Raw genomic sequence first — 15,411 nt, forward strand, 5'->3', positions numbered from 1 at the left:
ACCTTCTGGACCACGAATCTTCCCACTACTCTCTGTTCGGGACTAGATTGAGGTATTTCCTCGCCTTTCTTGGCATCCCACTCTGTTACTGGGAGCGATTTATATTCCCCCCATCTAGCTCCGTCCCCTTGCTGTAGTGCGGGACTTTCGGCTTCTCTGTTGTACGGAGGTGGTCTATCTGTTAATAGTCTCTCTATCAGATCCTCATCTGGCTCGCTATCCTCATCTTCTTCTAGAGGTTTCTTTTCTCCCGTAGCTTCTAACATTGTGAACAGTTTGTCTGCTTCTATCTTTTGCACCCTCCACTTTTTAGCTTCATCGTCCCATTTAGCATCCTGCACTGCTTTTACCGATCGCCTCACTCTTTCCTGGCGTCTACTCACGCTCTTTTCATGTGCTGTTCTAAACCACGCACTAAGGGCTTCGAACTGTGTTGGCCTCGGTAGAGGTCTTGTCGCAAGCATTACCGCTTTCAGTTGGTTCAATACTTCCAACTTAAACGTCCCGTATCTCGGAAACGTCAGTTCCTTATTCCCTTCCGTTAGCTTATTCCACTCGGAGATCCATAATATCGAGTGTAAGCCTACATTCACTGCCATATGATAAGCTGGTGTGCCTTCTGGTGGAGCTTCTTCTCCGGCATACAAGTTTCTTCTATCTCTCTTAAAGATCGCCCTTAAACGTTTAAAACACTTCATTTTCGATAATCTACAATTTTCCTCTTCTCTTCCTTGTTTACGTCCTGATGACAAACCGACCAATACCTACGCGGCTCTCGCTAATCGGCCTATCCCAGCGCGGTTCTACACTGACCGACCAATCTCAGCGCGGCTCTACGCTGACGTCACTCGTCCCCTCTGCAGCAGTTCCCCTCCTTTCTCAACTCGTCTCACGATCTTGCATGCGTTTTCATTCATACGCTGAAAAATGACTACTTCCGTCCAAGCGATCACTTTTCTCTGACTGTACGGCCACAGTCTAACTGTAATTGTCACCTCAACTGACGAGACGCCTTTCCTCTCACGTTAGACACTCGCCTTAACTGATAGGTTACTTACACACAGTAAACGTACGACCAGCGTCCGTTACTCATACACTCACTCTTACGCTCCCCCTATCATCGGTCCTACGGGCGATCAATGGTACCTCATGACCCCCTTTACAATGGTGAACAATTACTCTGGGTGTTCGATACACCCGAACCACTTAAGCTCTCCTTGAACTTAAGATTTTATCCGGTTGCGCGCGCTCACAACCTTCCCTCAATCACACTACAGGCATTCAACTCCGCTTGACATTACAACACAAGTACAACATAAAATACCGCAATCTTACAACGCATGACCCTTATACTCACTCTCGACCGACTCTGCTGCTTTTCTCTCGACGCACCGTCAGCACCTTCTTCGGCAGGGATTCTTCTTCTGGTCGTCGATGACTAGGGACCTTGGGGTAATCTAGACCTGACCTAGGTTGTCTTCCTCGAGAAGAAAACCATCTTTCTCTGCTACCAACTGCGGGGAATGAGATTTTGATACCCTTTTTGATCACTTAGATTCTAATCTCATTCATCAATTTGGATCGGTTATTTTCTGTCATTGAGTAAAAGACAAACCCCGCATAGGTTAAATTAACCCCATAAACTGACGCAACTCTGAAGGACCACTTACGACTGATGAAGTTTTAAAAGTTTAATATAAAATCAGAATTAAGTGCATATACAATCCTCTCAGGATAAGATTCAACAAGTATACAGGAACTAGAAGGAACATAAATTCCCTAAAGAACCTTAGTCTATAAAAGAATACAATTAAAGTCAATTCAAGAATCAGCAGATTAAAAAGCATCGACACAATGTGGTTCCGTTGCGTCATCTACAAAAAGAATAAACAAGTTAATTCTGTCCCTACTCTGTACTAGGTGACATCCCTACTTCGCAAGTTCCTTACCTAAAAAAGGTGTCAGCAGTTTGACTTCCAAAGAAGTTCAAACTCTCTTAACCCCTAATGGTAACTTTATGTTGAAAAGCAGTATCCTCTCTGCCTACCCATCCGCTCTCTAAGGGTCCTCGGCCTACTGCTCTCTCGCGCTCTGCTCTTTCTCTCTGACTTCTCAGGCCATCTGCTCAAGTCATCTGCGCTATCTTCTCCCCGGGGTACTGTCCCTAAAATACACAATCACAGTATGGGTGGAACGCCCCTTCGACGCCCACCACGTACTTTCCCCATGATGTCATTCTTTGCTCTTTCCATAGCTTCATCTCTTCACGTCGTCCGTTAAGTTGACCCTTCTCCTTAGACGCCATCTTCGTCTTTTTGCTGGTGACTTCATTGACATTCCAATTGACACTTTCGGAGCAAAAGTCTATCACCTCAGCAGAACTCTACTCTTTACGACTATGTTCTTAACCTTCTTTGGTCCTGTGAACGGTCATTTCTAAACAAGACTCAAATTCCAAGCGTCTCTTATCACGTTTAGGCCATAAACTTCGTCCAGCATTGTCACCTTAAATCTAGCAAGACCTTTGACTCTTGTCTCGCACATTCAGATCAAGGCTATTCACGACTCCTGTGAGCCCACTAAATTACATACAGCGGACTACACTCCTGCGAACTCTTGGTCAGTTAGGTTAAAATCACATATGACCAAACCCTTCTAACATTCCTACAAACTCTTCTACACAGTATAACCCTTAACACACATTTATATATAATCGAATTTAGCAAAGCAATGATTATACGCAATTGCATTTTACATAAAATACAACATTTATTCTCGTGCTTACATAGTGCTATATATGCTCTGCACATTTCTTCGCTTTACGTTTCGCCTTCTTTCTCCGTTTCATGATTACACACGTATATTCAGTTTTACACGTTCTACTGTTCGTAAGCATTTCTATACATTTCTATATAAGCCCACTATGTATACGGGCCTTTCTAATTCTAATATACTTTATAGAATAGATACAGATACATTTCCTATTACATTGGTTACATCGGCTAATTTTACGCTACAAGTGTTAACTTCACGTTATAGATTCTACGTTTATGCGATATGCTTGTGAATATGGTTCATACATATTTTTTATTCAAATTGCGCTCTCTCATCTCAATGGAGATATGATGGGTTGCTGGGTACATATGGAGCTGTTGTCTGGGAATAAGACGGCTGACAATATTAGGAGCTCACTGACTGACAATATAATCAAACGATGAGAGGTCTGAAGGAGGCTCGCCCGAAGTGTAAGAAGATTCTAGGTCCATACTGAAACTGGTCACTGGGATTTGAGAGACTTCTGGGATTGTCTACAGGCACCAGAGCAATGTGTCAAAGAATGTACGATTGCTGAACTGACTTGGACACCACAGTCAACATCTGCAAATAATTTGGTAGAAATTTGTTAGACTCCTGGCAATGTCTGTTCTGATCTTACCTAAGATGAGTCTGCTGGGAACAACTGGTTATACTTCTTGCGGGATTTAGGAGACTACTGCCAATGTCTTCAGAAAGCTTACTGGGGGCGAGGATATGAAATTCTGTCAGCAACACCCAGAAACAGCTTGCAGTAGATCTAAAATGTGCAGCATCTGTCTGCCATTTCTCTCCCTCTCTCTCTTCCTCTCGCCTTATGTGTGTTTCACTCCATCTTTCTGCTTGCTTGTCTCTCCCTCTGTCACGTTACCCTGCTCTTATTGTCACTCTGGCCTCTCAAGTCTTTTCCCCTACGACATATTCTTTTTCACCTCACTTCTGTCTGTCTCTTCCATCCCCCTCTCTCCTCTCCCTATTTCATGCCATCTTCGGTTTGTTTGTCTCTTCTCCCCTTTCCTCGGTATTATCACTCCCTTTCCTTCAGCTTTCTCTCCGTCTCTTGCTCTCACCATTTCAGAGGCCACGGGAGCTGCTTCCTGTGCAAACACAATCAATGATTTCTCTTTTTTTTATTGAGAGGCTGCAAAGCTATTGATTAATGAGCTGTTCATTCAGTTGCATCAACAGTTAACAGCAGACTGACAAACCCCCCCCGTATCTCAATCTAAAATCAATTCTGCGTTAAAAGGGATTGTGTGTGGGCTGCGCTGGCGTGCTGCGGGGGTCAACCTCGGTTAGCTGTGCGCTTTGCAGGCCCTGTTTCCCTTCCAGCAGGGATGTCCACAGCTTACAGAGTGCAGAGGCTTTATCCATTCTTCTTCATGCACAGCCAAGTCCAGGCAACTCCACCATAGGTCCTCTCAGACCTAGATATGGCCTGCTCCTCCTTTGATATGGCCCGCTCCTCTTGGACTGGATAAGGCCTCTTCTCCCTTGGGTTTGGAGATGGCCGTGTCCTCTAAGGCTTTGGATATTGAATATGTTGCATCGCTCATGGACGGCAAAATTAACAATTCCTTGCATAACTTCAAGCTTTACAGCTGTGATCCACTTCAAAAGCCAGTTTGTCCCGACACACTGGCATGGAAAATGTATTTTAAAAGGATTTTTTTGTTGGCTAAAAACCACTCTTGTTTGGGATAACACTATCCACTTGCCTTCAGCCTTACACTAACCGACACACACTAAAGGAGAGTGGTTGTTTATTGGAAAGCAGACAAATACCGTAACAGGAAAAAAGCATACAAAGCAACAAGGTCTTCTTGAGAGTACAAATGTGTGCTCTGCACATTTGACAGAAAATTACCACTAACTCAGTCAGATGTTATAAAAGGAGGTAACGCTCCAGCCATGCCTAAGTTTCTACTCACATGCTTCACAAGCACATACACAAATATCTCCTTTTTTTCACAACAAAATGTATTGAGTTTTTGCCAGAACCTGACCCAGCCGGGCCCATAGGATACATCATTCCACATAATAGACGATATGGCTTAGTCCCCAACAAAAACTCCTTTAGGAAAATAAGACAAATGAAAAAAACACATTGAAGAAACATTAACATGCACACAACTCGCCTCCAGTGCCGGCCCAATACAGTACCCAGTGTTCGATACATGTATAACTTATAAGATCTGAAAATCTACTTACACTTCATGGCCATATTGTCTTGACATCTAGTTGCAGTTTAGCAGTGCGTATAGGCTGAAGAGTCAGGCACGCTAATCGACCCACCTCTGACGGATTTTTGGATGTTTTTAAGGGCACCCCTTTGCCTGGAATACTGTGACCTCTGAACCCATACAAAAGTCCATACGCGCTTCCAAACACCCAGAAGCAGTGGGTCTGCAGACTTCCATTGTAGAGCAATGTCTTTTTTGGCCAGGGTGAGGCCGAGGAATAGCAAATGACATCCTATTCCTTCTGTACTTTGTAAAAGGAGCAATTCGGGACCAGCTGAATATCCCATGCAAGTACCTCAGCCAAACAGGACACAACAACCCGCCAGAAGCAGGCCAAAGCACTGCAGTCCCAGACTGTATGTAGGAATGTACCTTCCTTGGTCTTACAGCGAGGCACATAGGGGAGCCGTTAAGGCCCATACGCCATAGTCGATGCCTTGTAAAGTAAACTCTATAAAGATACTTAAATTTAATTATTTGTAAGCGGGAAGATATTGCCGCCCCTCGAGGGACTCTAAAGCCTCCGCTGAGTCGTCATTGTCTATGTCTCCTAAGTCTCCTTGCCACACCGTTCGGAGAGTAGGTAACGTGGTAGAGCTGTTTGTAAAAAGGGTCTGATATAATTTGGAGACTTTGTGACTGCCAAGATCGCCCATTAAAAGTTTTCACTCAAGTGGATTGAAGGTTGTAAGAGTGTGGATGTATGGGAAGAGGGCGTGGCGAAGCAGATATTTATAAAATTGACTATAGGGCATCAAAAATTCGGATTGGAGCTCCTGGAATAACTTTAGTATGACGCCTCGCATAACCTCGCCCAACGTGATATACCTATGTGATCCCATCCAAGTAAGTTGTCAGAAAAATCAAAATCATGCATATACTTACCCACGTGATATCATCAAAAATCTGCAAACACTTCACAAACTAGCAAAGCACCAGACCTGTACAATAATTGAGTAATGCTTGCTGTCACTTACTGACTTGGCTGTGGCAAGACTGCATGGTTAGTGGCAACGTATGAGATTCAAGGAAATAGCCTTTCACTCGCATTTACCAGAGTCTGTAGTTAGAATATGATAACTAATGTATTATATTCCATTCCTTAGTGCAGTTTGAAAGTTTCCTGCTGGAAAGTCAGTCGTGGACATGACCCCCTTCCCTTTTGAGTCACTGCCAGCTTCCTGTATGACAAAACTATTAGATGTTGGGAATGTCTGGAGTTGCACCGTAAGGCACACTTACCAACTCAAAATAGTTCACCCAGTTTGCCAAGGAGAGACGTCACAAAAACGTTAAATTGCTCTGTCTCTGAAACTAGCCATCTAAATGTCAAGACGCATCTCCCCTGAACCCTGCTCTCCTGAATTGTGTAAACACTAAGGCCCTGCAGTAAATCTTTGGAAGAGCAACACCCTGAAGAACCTTGAAAGGCTTGAACAATGCTTCATGGGCATTGGTGCCATGTGCTGCTTGATCCACAGTGGCTGGCACCAAGCTACAAGAGAAGGTGTGTCTGGGTTGTAGCTTAATTTTGCTCCCTTCTTCTTGAAAAACGTTTCTTCAGGCTGGGGCCACTCAGCTGAGGAGGGCCAGAGCCACCACCATAATACTGACCTGCCTTCTCTGACCCAACGATTGTGACACAGTTCAAAGACCGTAGAGGTGGAGTAGTGGTGAGATAACGATGCAGCTGATCAGAACATCAGTGAGGAGGTGCAGGCGATCATCCTGATAACGTCTCCCTCTTTTGTGACTAAATTCTCTTACTCCAGAAAGGGACCATTGGGCCCTCCTCGGAACGTATCACAGCCTTTCTGAGGCCCTTGATAAACCAAGAGTGTCTAGAAACACTTTTGGCCTCCTCTGACTCTGCCCAGCGTGCTGTCGAAGTCCAGCATCTTGGACCGGCTGGGATCCAAGCCATGAACTTCTGTAGCTCTTTTGAGGAATACAAAGTGCCCCTGCACCTGGAGCCTGAAGGCTGTATTTAAAAGTGGTAGGACTAGAAAGAGAACGTTTGTTTCCTACATCAACCCGTAGATCTTGAGATCAGGAAATATTGACATTCACACCTGCCCCCACTGGCCTAATGCCTAACTGTGAGACGCATGTGACCCGAGCACCCAGGGCTCTGAAAAAAATCCTGATTGACCAGTTCTGTGATAGTGGTCTTTTAAGCCATTGCAGTAATTAGAAGGCCATAGTGAGCCCGGAAATGCAGAAGCACCAGAAACAAATCTAAACATGAAGGTTTAAGATCCAGGCGTTTTTGCCCGGTCTATATCCCCTTCCAGAAAACTGTGATACAAGGAAAGTTCCAGATGACCCGTGGAGAGAGAAGAATTTTAACTGGATGGTACAGACGTCTAGGATAAGATACTAATTTGATTTGATTGATTTGAATTGCATTGTATTTTAGGTCCAAAACTCTAAAGCTGTGGTGGACCCGCTGAGCTGTGTTGGAAATCACTGTCAGTTTTCAAAGGACTATTTTGCTAGAGTTGTCTGACGTGGCTGAATGTATTGTATTACCATTTCAGTTTAGTCTCATTGCCTCCCTGTATTTATATTTGTATGTGGATTTATAGAGCGCTATTGCTGCCCGGGGGCGTCCAAGCGCTAAGAACCAACAGAGGGGAGAGATGGAACTGGGGGGACTGGCGGAGCATTACTGTGGGGAGTTGAAGAGGAATGTTTTGAGCTGTTTCCGGAATGAGGAGAGGTTGGGGTTGGCTCTCAGATGAAGGGGCAGGGTGTTCCACGTCTTGGAGGCATTGTGGGTGAAGGTCTTACCGCCAGATCTGGCCTTCTTTATTCTGGGTGTTGTGGCCCTGTGTGTTGGTAAACAGAAACCGTGATCTTCGAAAGACCCCAAGGCATAGCCGGGCCATTTAAAGCACAGGCAGCAGCTGGCTTTTTGATTTATGTTTGACTGGTCTGCAAAAAGCATGCAAGTTCGTATCTTATTTGACCCTCCTAGCTGTGCACCTCTAGTTTTCACTTTCATTTCTCACATTAACTGTTCTAACTGTACATTAAATACTTGTTTCTTTGAACAGCTGTACATAACCCTTGGTATTTAAAACTAATCTTTACATCCCCACCTATCGCTAAGCTATGACTGCTCGATCATAGCTACCTTTAGGGAGTTTAATAGACGAAGGGAGTCTTAACTAATCTGTGCAAGCAAATGCACCCAGGGTCAGTGATGACCACATACACGCACTTTTGACATTTCTAGGGCTTCCCTTCCATCAGGCGATCTATAGAAAAGGCCAGAACATATGCATGTACTGTATTAGACCTGTCATGATGTAGAAAATGGTACAGAAAGTTACCCTGCCACTTGTGCACTAGCTCACAAGCCATTATCGCATGCGTAATGAAGGCTATCTCAAGCCCTTCATTAGTAGCATGCTCCTCACAGAGTGTCGCTCAGCCCGGCCCGTGTTCTGCAGAGGGGAGGTCCCCCAGCTGTGGGTGCATGCTAGGCCACGCTCCCGTTATTCTCCCTGTAGTATGCGCTCCATTAGGTCCTTAACTCATCTCAGAGCAGTCACTTGCCCTGCCTTCTGTGTTACACGGTGCCCTTCACATCAACTCGTGTGCCATCTCCATGACCAGGCCGTCGCCTCAGAGCATTGATGCAGGAGATCACACACTGGAGGCTCCACCTCGCAAGATATACAAGGTCTCTCCCCGTGTCATGCACACTCCGTGAGCATGTGCACTCATTCAGCGCCGCTCCTCTGCTACACAGTATCACTCCCGCATGAGCTCTTGTGCTATATAAGGTGTTTCACTAGGTGCTGCTGGGTGTGAACAGTCTGTCCTACGCCTTCTCGTGTTTTTTAAGGTCACTCATCCAGTCTCTTGCACAGGCCTCATCCAAGCACATGTGCTGGACACATGCAGAGCACATGCGCCATCTTGTATCTTATTCAAGGTCACTCACCTTGTCACGTGCTCCCCTCGCGTGAACACGTGTTCTATGTAAGATCTGTCACTCGATGCTGGGTGTGAGTAGACACTTCTACTATCATCTCATATATTATAAGAACACGTCGCCCGTCTTACGCACAGGCCCACGCTCACCTGAGCACATGCTACATAAGAGCATTCACTGTCCCACCCCCCCTCGCCCCTGCTTCCTGTATCGACACTGCTTATGGTGGTCGTGTACGTGATGTCAGCGTACGAGACCTCTCCGCTTCCTGCTCCCCCGCCCGCGCTCTCTTTCAGAACCCCCCCTGTAATCCCCAAGCCTCCCGGGTGACATGGCAATAAAACACAAGACATGCGATAATGGCAATATCGCACCGGCGATGCTTCATAAAAGTGACAAACACACTCATCAGCAGTTTTCAGGCGACTAGCCCGAACGCCTTAATTATGCCGAGAAAAAAAATCCCTTAACAGAATTACATTTTCATTTAAATGGGACTTAATAAATTTAGCCCATTAGAATTTCCCAACCTTTTCGGCGGCAGTGTAATAAGATGGATGTTCCCTGCGCCCGAGCCAAGGAAGTCATTTTGCTTTGGAATTATTTGCTAATAGATTCATTAGCTTTCTGAAGCCGGCATTACTCACTCTATATTAACACACCCTGCTCGTGTCTGCGGATCAGGCGCGTGATCTGGGGAGGTGGCCGTGCGCAGGGCCGGGCAGCAGGCATCGGGCGTATCCCTGGGAGGCTGGCAGGGAGGAGGCAGGGGCGGCTCTAGGTTCATGGTGGCCCTGGGCAGGGAGCGTAGGTAGGGGGCCCCGGAAGAGGGGGTCCGGGCGGGGTGGAGCGCGGAGGCCACCTTGCTAATAAAGAAGGCCGCTAGGTCCTCACAATGGGAGGAAGAGCAAATCTCAGCGGCAGATGTTCTGCAGGTAGTGAGCTCTTTGAGTGCCTTAAAGATGAGTTTAGCGGGGTTGGTACTGGCACTGAACTCACGAGAAAAATAGGAGGCCCGGGCCCTACAGATAGCTCTGTGGTACTTCTTGATGGTGGCGAGGTACAGAGTTTTCCTTACAGGTTCGTATGACTTACGCCAGGCTCTTTCGGCTTGTTTGCAAGATTTTTTTAAGAGCCGAAGAGAGTCATCATACCAGGGACTCGAATGAGTGCGCCGCTGTTTAGTCTGAGTAGCAGGGATTAGCTTGTCCAGCGCTTTAGTCAGCCAGTTACAGTAAAGATCGTACCCTGATTCAACTTCAGTAAAAGGGCCCAAAGAAGCAGAGCCCAAAAGCTGATGAAAATCGCTCAGTTTCAGTTTTTTCCAGGGGCGTCTAAGAATGGTAGAAGTAGGGGCAACTGTGGGAGGACCATTAAGCGAGAGATGACATTCAATAAGGTGGTGGTCTGTCCAGGCCATAGGCCTTGGGGGCAGGGCTTTGACCGATGCAAGGGTAGTAAAGAAAGGGTCCAAAATGTGACCACCAACATGTGTGTTATGTTCAACTAATTGAAAAAGTTGGAGGGCCTCCAAGTCGGCACGAGTACTACTGGCCGCCGAGGAACAAGGGGAATCAAAATGGAGATTAAGATCCCCAACTATGCTAAAATTGGCAGTTTTGAGGGCCAGAGAACTGACTACGTCGGGAAGAGCGACCCTAAAGGCAGCATCGGGACCCGGGGGCCGATAAATAAGTAGGCCAGAAAAGGCGAAATGCGGATTAACAGAGACCGAGAAGTAGGCACTTTCGCATCCCGCAATATCCATGGCCTTCCAGGTGCATGAATAGCTGGTTTTAATAGCTGCTGCAATGCCACCACCTCTAGAGTCACGGTTAAGGGTGTAAATCGTATACTCCGGAGGGAGTGCTAAGTTAATAGCTACCGAGGCGTCATCATGGAGCCAAGTTTCCGACATAAAAAAGATATCAGGAGACTCATCTAGTAAATCACGAATGTCAAAATGATGCTTCACCAGAGATCTAACATTGAGATGGTAGACCTTAAATAAGGTAGAATCTGGTGCCAAGGAAGAGCTAGTATTGTATAATGCCCTTCGGGAAACGGAGCAGTGAGTAGAGATCGGGGTAGGTAAAGGAAGAGAGAAGGCACACCCGGGGCAACTAAAAGGGCCACACAGAGGATGTAAGGAGGCATCAGAGCAGGGAGAGAGAGTCGGGCGGAGGTAAAGCAGATCTGCTTTAGAATACATACCTACAAGAAAAAGAAGCACGAGTTGTCACCAGCAAGAGTGGGGAGCCCTGCCCTAGCGCTTCCTCAGCGCTGACGGGCGCAGACGGGCAGGACTCTGGCATGACTCAGGCGCAGTGAAGGCGCGGACCGCTGCGCGTCACCGCTGCGCGCTAGAAGGGAGGGTTTAAGAAGGGCGGGCGGAGGAGGGCCGCAAGACTAGAGCGCTCGGTCCGGCGCCTCTAGAACGGCGCGTCCTCACCCAAAATGGTGCCCAAAAAACGAGCAGCAAGCTAGGAGCCCACAGACCCGGACCCGCACCCGCAAAGCAGCGGTGCAGATGACTATTATAGTGCAAGTAGGGGCCAGGAAACCCTATTAAAATCAGGGGTGAACTCAAATTAAAAGAACCAAAATAGCAAAAGCGGTAGGTTTTTAAAAAAGCGCAATAGCGCTATACAGCAAAGCGTTGCAGCGTGAGGGTCCCAAGCACACTGAATGTCCGGCAAGGAGTTCTGGCGAGCCCAGAGATGACCAGCCTTAAGAAGGGCGGGCGGAGGAGGGCCGCAAGACTAGAGTGCTCGGTCCGGCGCCTCTAGAACAGCGCGTCCTCACCCAAAATGGCGCCCAAAAAAACGAGCAGCAACCTAAGAGCCCACAGACCCGGACCCGCAAAGCAGCGGTGCAGATGACTATTCTAGTGCAAGTAGGGGCCAGGAAACCCTATTAAAATCAGGGGTGAACTCAAACTAAAATAACCAAAATAGCAAAAGCGGTAAGTTTTAAAAAAAGCGCGATAGCGCTATACAGCAAAGCGTTGCAGCGTGAGGGTCCCAAGCACACTGAATGTCCGGCAAGGAGTTCTGGCGAGCCCAGAGATGACCAGCCTTAAGAAGGGCGGGCGGAGGAGGGCCGCAAGACTAGAGCGCTCGGTCCGGCGCCTCTAGAACGGCGCGTCCTCACCCAAAATGGCGCCCAAAAAACGAGCAGCAAGCTAGGAGCCCACAGACCCGGACCCGCAAAGCAGCGGTGCAGATGACTATTATAGTGCAAGTAGGGGCCAGGAAACCCTATTAAAATCAGGGGGGAACTCAAATTAAAAGAACCAAAATAGCAAAAGCGGTAAGTTTTAAAAAAAGCGCGATAGCGCTATACAGCAAAGCGTTGCAGCGTGAGGGTCCCAAGCACACTGAATGTCTGGCAAGGAGTTCTGGCGAGCCCAGAGATGACCAGCCTTAAGAAGGGCGGGCGGAGGAGGGCCGCAAGACTAGAGCGCTCGGTCCGGCGCCTCTAGAACGGCGCGTCCTCACCCAAAATGGCGCCCAAAAAACGAGCAGCAAGCTAGGAGCCCACAGACCCGGACCCGCAAAGCAGCGGTGCAGATGACTATTATAGTGCAAGTAGAATAGAGCCAGAGGCCACCAAATCCCTGCCAGTGGCCACCACGCAAATATGTATCCATCCTCAGAGGATTAATATATTAAGGATATATATTGGCGTGGTGGCCCCTGGGGTTTGGTGGCCCTGTGCAGGTGCACAGCTTGCACATGCCTAAAGCCACGGGAGGGGGGGGTGGAGGGGGAGGGGCGGGGGGGGGAAGCAGTGTTCTTGCAGTAACACAAGCAGCAGTGTGGAGAGGGGGCTGGATGGGGGTGGGGGGTGGGGTTAGTGAAGCAGGAGTGTATCACACTTGAACCCTCGCCCACCCCATCCCCTGCCCCCGAGAGGGATTGGGTGGGGGGTCTTGGTCCGATAAAATTGCCAGGCTGATATGTGTTCGCGGTCCGGCCAGGTGCAGCTGCTCGCGTCGCGGGTGATGGGGCCTGCTTCCGCCCGGTCCTTACTGGACGAGGTTTGCACTTAAAGCGCTGCTCCTCCTTTCATACAAGTCACAGTGTGGGACCTGTTATGTAGGGAGCTCTTACCGAAAACTGACTCACCCCTAGAGTACTTGGACCTGAAGGCCTCTACAGCAGAACTAGCACGTCACATTGCCCGGCAGCGCCTCTCCATGCCCACCCTGGTCAGCGTCATAAATAGTGTCCATCAATAACATCTTTCCGCACTGTCCACCAGTGCTAGTTTCTCACACTGCTCACGGGTGCCGTCTTGTCAGCTTCTCACACTGACTGCAGGTCTCACTTTCTCTCACTGTGCACCTGCGCCGGCTTCTCATACAGCCCACTGATACCGACTTCTAATGCCAGGGTCAGATTGGGATCACAATTAGGCCCGGGCACTCCCAGAAAGAGTGGTCCACATTTCCAATACATCAGTAATTTTTTGTTTTTGTTTTATATAGTGTGAAATCTTTCCAAACGCATTGCATCAATTACCATGAGCACCAGCTACATTGCACAAGATCAATTTCACTTTTATTTAGGTAAAGTTGATTAAGTGATTTACCCTGAATCAAGGGATGCTGAAATGACGCCAGAACTCGAATGTACTTCCCCAGTTCCAACGTCAGCAGCTCTGAGACCATAACACTACAACCTACGCTTCTTTTTTCTCTGGAAGAGTTGACCTCACAGCGAGGCCTATAGAAACACTTTCCCACCCGGCCACCAAAGCCTAAAAGACACTGGGACCGAGGTCACAATACTTGGCCCCTAGCGAGGCCACTTCTCTTACTCACCCACTCCCCAGCTCACTACATCCTTAGGGTATGAGCTGGTAGGGGACGGGGGGGCTAGAAGAGCACAAGGCTGTTGCTGCAACTCCTCCAGGGGGCTTAGGTGAGAATGCCCCCGCTACGAGACTCCTGCATACTCCTACCCTTCCCACGCCCACTATGACCTGAAAGCGATGGCCAAGCGCGGGAATGAGACTGCCTCTGAGCCGGGCGGTCACTGGAGGCAGGGAGCTGAGGTGAGAATGCCCTAAGGGTCAGAACTTCACTTGGCCCCCAGCCTCAGTTTGACACCATGGCAAGGAGAGAGCCCATGATACTGGCAACTTATTACAGTGGTGCGACGGGACCGGGGAAGACAGTAAGTCTCTGTGGGCTGGATTACAGAGGCCCAAAAAACCGGCCCCCAGGTTACCCTGAGGCACTGGCCCATCGCCCAATGCCCAATATCCCGCCTGCCCAATCCAACCTTGTCTCATACAGCCCATTGATACCAGCCTCTCTCACTCCCCACCAGTACCAGCCCCTCACAGTGCCCGCTAGAACTGTCTTCTCACCCTCCCCACGAATATCAATGTCTCACACACACTACTCACTAGTACCAGAAAAACACTATGTCAACTAGTACTAGATTCCTCCGTTTAGCTCTTCCCATCTCACACTACCCACCAGGTTCAATATCTACCAAAAAGCAATGTCATCTTACAGTGCTAACTTTTGACAGGGCTTCCTTTCCTCAATCTTTTTTATGCTGCTTGCACAGCCCACACATCAACGTTGAGAAGAAATGGGAAGAGATGTTAAAAGCTAACAAAAGGATATCTCCCTTTGGAGTTTGAGGCCCAAAAGTCAGATGCCCAGTGTCCCACACAAATGGTTTTTGGTCTACCCTAGCCGCTATCCTCTCTCATAGACAATTGCCATCTTGAAAGGATGCTCTCTTTAGGAGGTGCATGTGTCGGTGTGATGGGCAAGCAGGCTAGGCCTCTCCAGTGGATATGCAGCTTCGGTAGACCTGAAGCTCCTGGTGACCTCTTTCAGCCAGTGCAAGCCATGCAGGGCATAGGACTGCTGTAGCTGGAAGTGAAACCACTTTCGGTCAACAGTTGGTGGTCTGCGGAGATCAGAGGGCTGTAACCCCAGGGCACAGGAGACATTGGTCATTTTGCCACCTTGATGCACACGGACATTCATTGTTGAACTTGCTTTCTCTAACTTCATATTTTAGCTGGTAAACTCAGCTCTTTTATTAAACAGTGTTCTTTAGATCTTCTCGTTTTGTTACTATTAATAATTTTCCCAGGGTTGAGTACATACATGTTGTTTATGTATTGGTTTTGGAAATGTTATAGTGAAATGTTGCCTACAGCACGTTGGATAGTTTTGAGATGTCATATAAATGTAACCCAAAGATCTTTCTTCAAAAAGGATTTGTATGTTGTGATTTGTGATAGGTTAGGGGGCACAAAGTGCTACATTTGTAAAGTTGAAATATGGCTGTAGTTGAGCAGTCAAAGTTGAACTCCTAGGAGAAGACAAATATATTAGTTGGGACCATTATTGTGATGTGGTGGTTCTAAAGTTAA

At 47.7% G+C, this 15,411-nt stretch overlaps 1 protein-coding gene across 22 annotated transcripts in view; it reads left to right on the forward strand.

Annotated features, from left to right (window-relative positions):
• The window catches only part of MYO18A (myosin XVIIIA), a 778,205-nt gene that overhangs the window by 625,401 nt on the left and 137,393 nt on the right, over window positions 1-15,411 (forward strand). The window lies entirely within an intron of this gene.

This window comes from Lissotriton vulgaris, chromosome 2_1, assembly GCF_964263255.1.
Source record: "Lissotriton vulgaris chromosome 2_1, aLisVul1.2, whole genome shotgun sequence".
In the NCBI taxonomy this organism is placed as follows: domain Eukaryota; kingdom Metazoa; phylum Chordata; class Amphibia; order Caudata; family Salamandridae; genus Lissotriton; species Lissotriton vulgaris.